This window comes from Ctenopharyngodon idella, chromosome 13, assembly GCF_019924925.1.
Source record: "Ctenopharyngodon idella isolate HZGC_01 chromosome 13, HZGC01, whole genome shotgun sequence".
Classification (NCBI taxonomy): domain Eukaryota; kingdom Metazoa; phylum Chordata; class Actinopteri; order Cypriniformes; family Xenocyprididae; genus Ctenopharyngodon; species Ctenopharyngodon idella.
The window spans coordinates 37,065,327-37,071,984 of NC_067232.1; the positions used below are offsets into that span (position 1 = coordinate 37,065,327).

Genomic DNA, 6,658 nt, shown 5'->3' on the forward strand with positions numbered 1-6,658 from the left:
CAGAGCCTATGACAACCCAATTGAACAGAAGCGTCATACTTACTTGTCCATATATGGTCATTTATGACAGGATCTTCCAGGTTCTTGTGGTGAATGCAGATTATCAGTTACACATTTACAGTATCTCACAGAAGTGAGTACACCCCTCACATTTTTGTAAATATTTTATTAATCTTTTCATGTGACAACACTGAAGAAATGACACTGCTACAATGTAAAGTAGTGAGTGTACAGCTTGTATAACAGTGTAAATTTGCTGTCCCCTCAAAATAACTCAACACACAGCCATTCATGTCTAAACTGCTGGCCACAAAAGTGAGTACACCCCTAAGTGAAAATGTCCAAATTGGGCTCAAAGTGTCAATATTTTGTGTGGCCACCATTATTTTTCAGCACTGCCTTAACCCTCTTGGGCATGGAGTTCACCAGAGTTTCACAGGTTGCCACTGGAGTCCTCTTCCACTCCTCCATGACGACATCCAAGGAGCAATACAATAACATTACAAAAAAATTTATCTGCATAGAGGTAATCAATTATAGTGATTAGACTGATTGATAAAGACTGATTGATAAAGTATACTCAGAAATATGCAACCAAACCCCCTTTAAAACTTACTATTTTTTATATAATATTAAAAAATAAAAAAAAGAGAAAACTGAACAATGGAATATATATATATATATATATATATATATATATATATATATATATATAAAACATTAAGTTGACATAATTAAGGAAATAATATTAAAAAGAGAGAAAAAAGGTGATTATTTTTACATTACCATTTTTATTATTTCCCGTCTTCCTCTGTGTTGGCATGTAGAATACAGGGGGAGGGATGGTGGTAGTGACAGGACTGCTCACAGTAGAGATGTGCTCACTGTAGAGGAGAAATTAATACAAGTAGACAGGCTTGTATTTAAGAGTGGAAGTTGGCAGTAAGAGTGTAGAAGGGCTGAGAGCAGATGTGCCATACGAGAGGGAGAGAGATGTAGAAGCTTTTGGAAGGGTTGGCTCTTTATTCACAAGCTGATGGAGAAGGAATCCGTGAGAAATCCTGCAAGACATGAAGAAAGAGAATTTTATTAAATCACAAGATGATCAATAAAAACATATACAGCCAATCAGAATCTACCCGACTTTAAAGAGAATGAACATTCAAAGTGGCAGACAACATAACTACAGCATGTATAATAATAAACAGAACTTTATCGTCTGTTGGTGTGGAAGCTAAAATAGTTATTATTATAGTTATTGTTCTTGGTGTGAACAGCCTTAAGTGATCTGATTTGGACAAATTAATCAAAGATCTGTTGGGTCACGTGACATGTTAAACTAGCATTTCCAGTCCGTTGCTTCTTATACAGATGTGTTTGATGAAAATCAACATGGAAAGAAAAGCAGACTAAGGTGTGGACAGATATCATACTTTTGAATGAGAAGAGACGGCGCCCATTTGTAAAGGTTAATAAAGAATACAATAGACTTAATATAAACTTTCTAATATAATCAGTCCAACTGCTTATAATGGCACAGTCTGCATGAGAGTTGAGGCAATGGCCAATGACGGCAGGAGTAAAACAAGTCATAGAATTATGTACAAGTACACTTGTACAATATCATATGATTTTGCTGACTTGGTAAATTGTAAGAATTATTACTACTTGCTGTTGGGGCCATTTTGTATGAAAAACAAAGTTTAAGAAACATCAAATGCTGTGCAAAATATAACTGCAGAAATGTTCAATCAAGGATTAAGACCAACACAGACATACCACTGGAAATGTTTGCCTTCGCAGCTTTTTGTCTTCTCCGTAAATGCACAAGATGGCCAAATTCATCCCTCTCCACAAACAAGACAGGTTCAACAAGACTTTGACAGCCCTTCATTTGGTCTTCATTTTCAGCTGAAACAAAGAGAAATATATACATGTTGAGACAGTGTGTTAAAAATGATCTGTGACCGAATTATCAGAGAGGATGGATGTTAAGAAAACTAGTTAGTAACACATACAATTACTGTGTTCAATACCTGTGAAAGGTTGAACCTTTGAAGGACTTGTTCAGCCTCCCTGGCAGCTTCTTCAAGATCAGCACTGGGAGATTCTCTGCTAACACAAGCAGTTTTCTTACGGAATTGGTCAAAATTTAATTCTGAGTTTTAAAAATATGCCATGATGAAGAAGAGAAAGAGAGAGAGCAAAAATATGTGTAAATGAATTACGGATTACAGGTCAGAAAAATAGGCAAGGAAAAGCTGAGCGAGAGAAGTGAGAATATTCTTAACCTGTCTGAATGCATGTACAGGTTTTTTTTTTTTTTTTTTTCTTTTACATTTTCTTAATAATTTTACTGTTATTTCTGGTGTATAATGTTTTATTTATTTATTTAACTACAAATACCACATTAAAAGTACAATTACTGTGGTAAAACGAAGGTAAGTGTTGTGGTTGCTGCGTTTTAACTACAAATACCACATTAAAACTACAATTACTGTGGTAAAACCATGGTAAGTGTTATGTTTACTGTGTTTTAACTACAAATACCACAGAAAAACAACGGTTACTGTGGTAAACCATGGTAAATGTTGTACTGTGCTTTACAAATAGCAAACACAAACCACAGAGTAAAAGCATGGTAACGTTAAATGTTGTTACTGTGTTTTAACTACAAATACCACAGTAAAACGTCAAACTGCTCTTCATATGACTTGCATGCATACAATCAGAACGAAAACTTGGAAAAAACATTCAATAAAAATAAAACTCACCTGGACTAGGACGTTCAGTGCAATGTTGGGTCACTCCTTCCTCTCATCGATCGCATTTTTCATTGGTAACGACAGTCAAAGGTCATTTAATGACACACCCAACAAACGAGCCTGTAGTTATTTATAGGACCGCTAGAGGGCGCTTAATTTTAAAACGGGGTCGTTTGTACATTTACAATTGTATTTCTGATTCTTTCGATTTTCTCAGTGAAGAAATTCATAAAATCATTACTACTAAACGGTAATGGAATATTTTGTTCTGGTGATGTCTGTTTATTTGTTAATCTAGCCACTGTACTAAACAAGTAGGTATGTGTAAGTATCTGAAAAATACATTAACATATTTATGTACTAATTGAAAACAGGAGACCTTGTGATTATGCTCATTTCATGCTTTCTTCTAATGCACACAGAGAAACTTTGATTAGCTACAAATTAAGTGGTAATGTAGCATATAGCTTTTACAAATGCAGTTCAGGGGAAGTACACTGGTTCACTTGATATAGGTGCTTGTTCCCAACTCGTTGTTAAAAGTGATTATAATAATGCCAGTACCACATAAGCAGGAGTCTAATATGGCTCTATATCAGCACAGCTGTGAATCGGCCATATTATCTACCCCCTTACTAACTGTTGCTTTTCAAAAGTGCTGAGCTGTCCCAGTCCCAGTGCTGATACAGGTGGAACATCAGCACTCTTGAAAAGCAACAGTTAGTTCAGGTCTTCGAATCTGATTGACAGAGAGGCCAGAGAAGCACTGATATTTCACCAGTATCAGCTCTGGGACTGTTCACCGTTGGTATCACTCCATTTGTCTACATGTTTTCGACAGTCAGCATATTCGTCCTATCAAGTGGCAATGGTGGAGGAGAAACCCAATATAATTTTAAAAACACTACTGTTATTGTGTCACGGAATGTAATTTTAAGAGTTTTCAGCCTTATCTCATCAAGTCCTGACATTTGCTGCTGACTCTGATGTCTCTGTGGTTAAACATAAGATAGGCTATAATTCGTTTTTGGTTTATATTGCAGGTTACTTATAGGGGCCGTTCACACAGAACAAGTTCTTCCATTCCACTGCGCTCTTTTTCCATTGTTTTTCTTTGTAAACTCGCTAGAGTAGATGGACGAGTTTGACCGTTGAGCTCATCTTGTGTCTTTTGCAGTGTCTTGCATATGACACAGCGTTCTAAAATCGTCATGCTCAAGTTAAAAGAAGTTCAAATTTTTTAAAACACGGCTCTAGACCTTGCATTTTTTTTCCCGTTCCAATCTGCATCTTGCGTTTTTAATCGCAATGATGTGTTCTGTGTGAATAGCCCCCTGCTCCATGGCCCTGTCCCAAATGGCACATTTCATATGCACTTACGGTCTTGTGGAGTTATAATGGCTGCCACGTGGGCGTGTCTGTTAAGTCTATGAGACTGTGGAGTGTCCCATTTGTCATTTTAGGTTTCAGAAGGGTGCTCGTGAGCACCCCCTTTGCAGTCGATATGCTCTCTCGATGTGCACTTTTGCCAAGCCCACGCTTCTTCCCGACAGTCAAAGCAGCGTTACGTCACAAAATATGAGTGTGCCATAATATGAGTAGGCTATTTGACTTTACGCAGAGCTATTGTGCGTGGCTGGATTACAGTTTTTTTTTAAAAATTGCTTTACACACTAAAAGTGGTAGGCTACTTGTGGCCCACTCAGTATAACTATTCACTCATATACCTAATCTTCAGGACAAGTCTGCAAAACCGCAAGCACTGCTCAGTGTGCAATTGAAAAACAAACTTTTTGCAAAACACTAAACAGTTCTCTACAATACACATCTTTAAAAACTGAAAGTTCTTGTGTTTCATTTGGAAAACACTGCCATTAAATGCCACACTCATTCACCAATTAACTACACCCAATCATCATGCACTTATACCTAATTTATTCACTCAGAAATCAAAACTCTTTTGAGAAATTAATAAATTATTTTTACCCTCTTCCATTTCTGTTTATAGTGTAAATATACTTTATTTGATCTCACTGTTTTCTGAAAGAAATACAATTTTCACCCTTGTATTTCTGTTTATTATGTAAAATGTATATTAAATATGCATACAAATCAAGTCGGTGTGGGAGGGGAGACACTATCACTGTCACCATTATGTTCAGTTTAGTTTTGTTCATGGAATTTTAGTTTGTAATTTTTCAGTTCCTGTGTTCCTTTGTCTGATATTCCCGCCACTAATCTGTAACAATGGACATTAACTATTATCACAGCTGTTTGTCATTCATCTCATCACCATTGTGTATTTAAGTTCCCGCAGTTCACTTAGTCTTTGTCTGGTCACCATTACGTTAAGTGTGCTTGTTCCTGCCTGTTCGCCTGCCTTGTGAATTTATTATTAAACTTTGTGTTTTGGAACTTTATTCATCGTCTTCATCTGCATTCCTGCACATACCTGTGACAATCACATCACAGGACAGTATGCAAGCGATCAATCGTAAACAAAATAATGTGACAGGCTGATGACTGTAGGACTACACATCAATTGTGGATTAGATGTGCACTGTAAACACTGCCAGTGTGAAAGCACAATGGGCACATGCTGCTTCCGTGGTTTACGTCCATTGTGAACACTGTTTACAGGGTGACATTGAAGAAAGTCAGACAGCATTGCTAACTGGCTTGTATCAAATGTATCAAATCATTTGTTTTTCCTTAGGATACAAGGAGACATTTACAAGCTAAATGATTTAATTTAATTGAATATAAGAAGTATGTTACACTAGGTTTTTAATATTTCTCCTTCAAACTGTATTTATTTAATAACTATGGAATTATTTATATTTTAAACATTGAATTAAATGCCAGATTCAGTTTACTGTCTAACCGAAATACCTATAATAACCAGATAAAACACTGTCTGCATAATGCGGGACTTTTAATTATAGCTAAATAAGCCACAAATACACCTGGCTCTTATTTTGAAATGTCTTTACTACTTCTAGCTGCTCATTTAGACAGATAAGGGGAATATGTTGCGTTAGGATGGCTATTTGTCGATGTTTCGTGCTAAAACAAGCCAGGTGAGACAGTCGTGATGACATGCAACTTTAATCTCTAAACCTCTCATTCCCCACTAGGGGGCGGTATTTAAACATTCCACTACGTCCCCCTATCTAAGTTTTTTTCTTTACATCATGTTCAGATATACGTGAGGATGTAAATGTACAATACTTTTAAAGTTTTCTACAATACTACAAAATCTGTTATCTGCATTATATTACCATAACCATTACATATAACATTTTAAACATTTTCTCTATGCAACATTTTACCCTTTTTTCCATACACATTACCTCCACACAAATAGAACACATGTTTTTTTCTCATAGAACACACAAAGAAACTTTTTTTTTTTCCTTTAACACCTAGGGTAGACTGCCCATTCCTTCTACTGAATGTGGGGGTTTATTCTGCCCCCCAGCCAGGGGCGCCGCTAAGGAGGTGAAAGTTAGGAAGATTCTAAGGGCCCACGCACTTTTGGGGGCCCCCAGAGATCAGTTTTATTAGTAGTAGGCTAACAGTCAGTGCTCGAAGTGGTTCTCGCGCACCGGCACTTGTCGCATGTTGCCGGTATCTGAACGCCCACACCGAAACGTAGAATCAGACTATTATTTAAATGTACATCGCGCATTCTGAGCTTTTATAAGCTTTACGATCTGAACGGATCAATTGTCTGCGCAATATGACAGTGACTAAAGCTCAATTGTTTAATTTTGCATGAGTGGGGCGCGAATCACCGTAAGCGCGTTCACCAGCGCGCTCCAAAAGTGTTAATATTAGCACTAGCTGTTCCTATGCGACGCTGATGATAAAATGTGCGACCCATTTGGATT

At 36.9% G+C, this 6,658-nt stretch overlaps 1 long non-coding RNA gene across 1 annotated transcript; it reads right to left on the minus strand.

Annotated features, from left to right (window-relative positions):
* Nucleotides 1-219: 219 nt before the first annotated feature.
* On the minus strand, nucleotides 220-3,058 carry LOC127524851 (uncharacterized). The gene is made up of 5 exons (XR_007933186.1): nucleotides 2,775-3,058; nucleotides 2,037-2,112; nucleotides 1,780-1,911; nucleotides 787-1,061; nucleotides 220-516 (listed from the first exon to the last, which is right to left on the minus strand). It is a non-coding gene; the product is annotated as an uncharacterized LOC127524851 (long non-coding RNA).
* Between the last annotated feature and the right edge of the window lie 3,600 nt (nucleotides 3,059-6,658).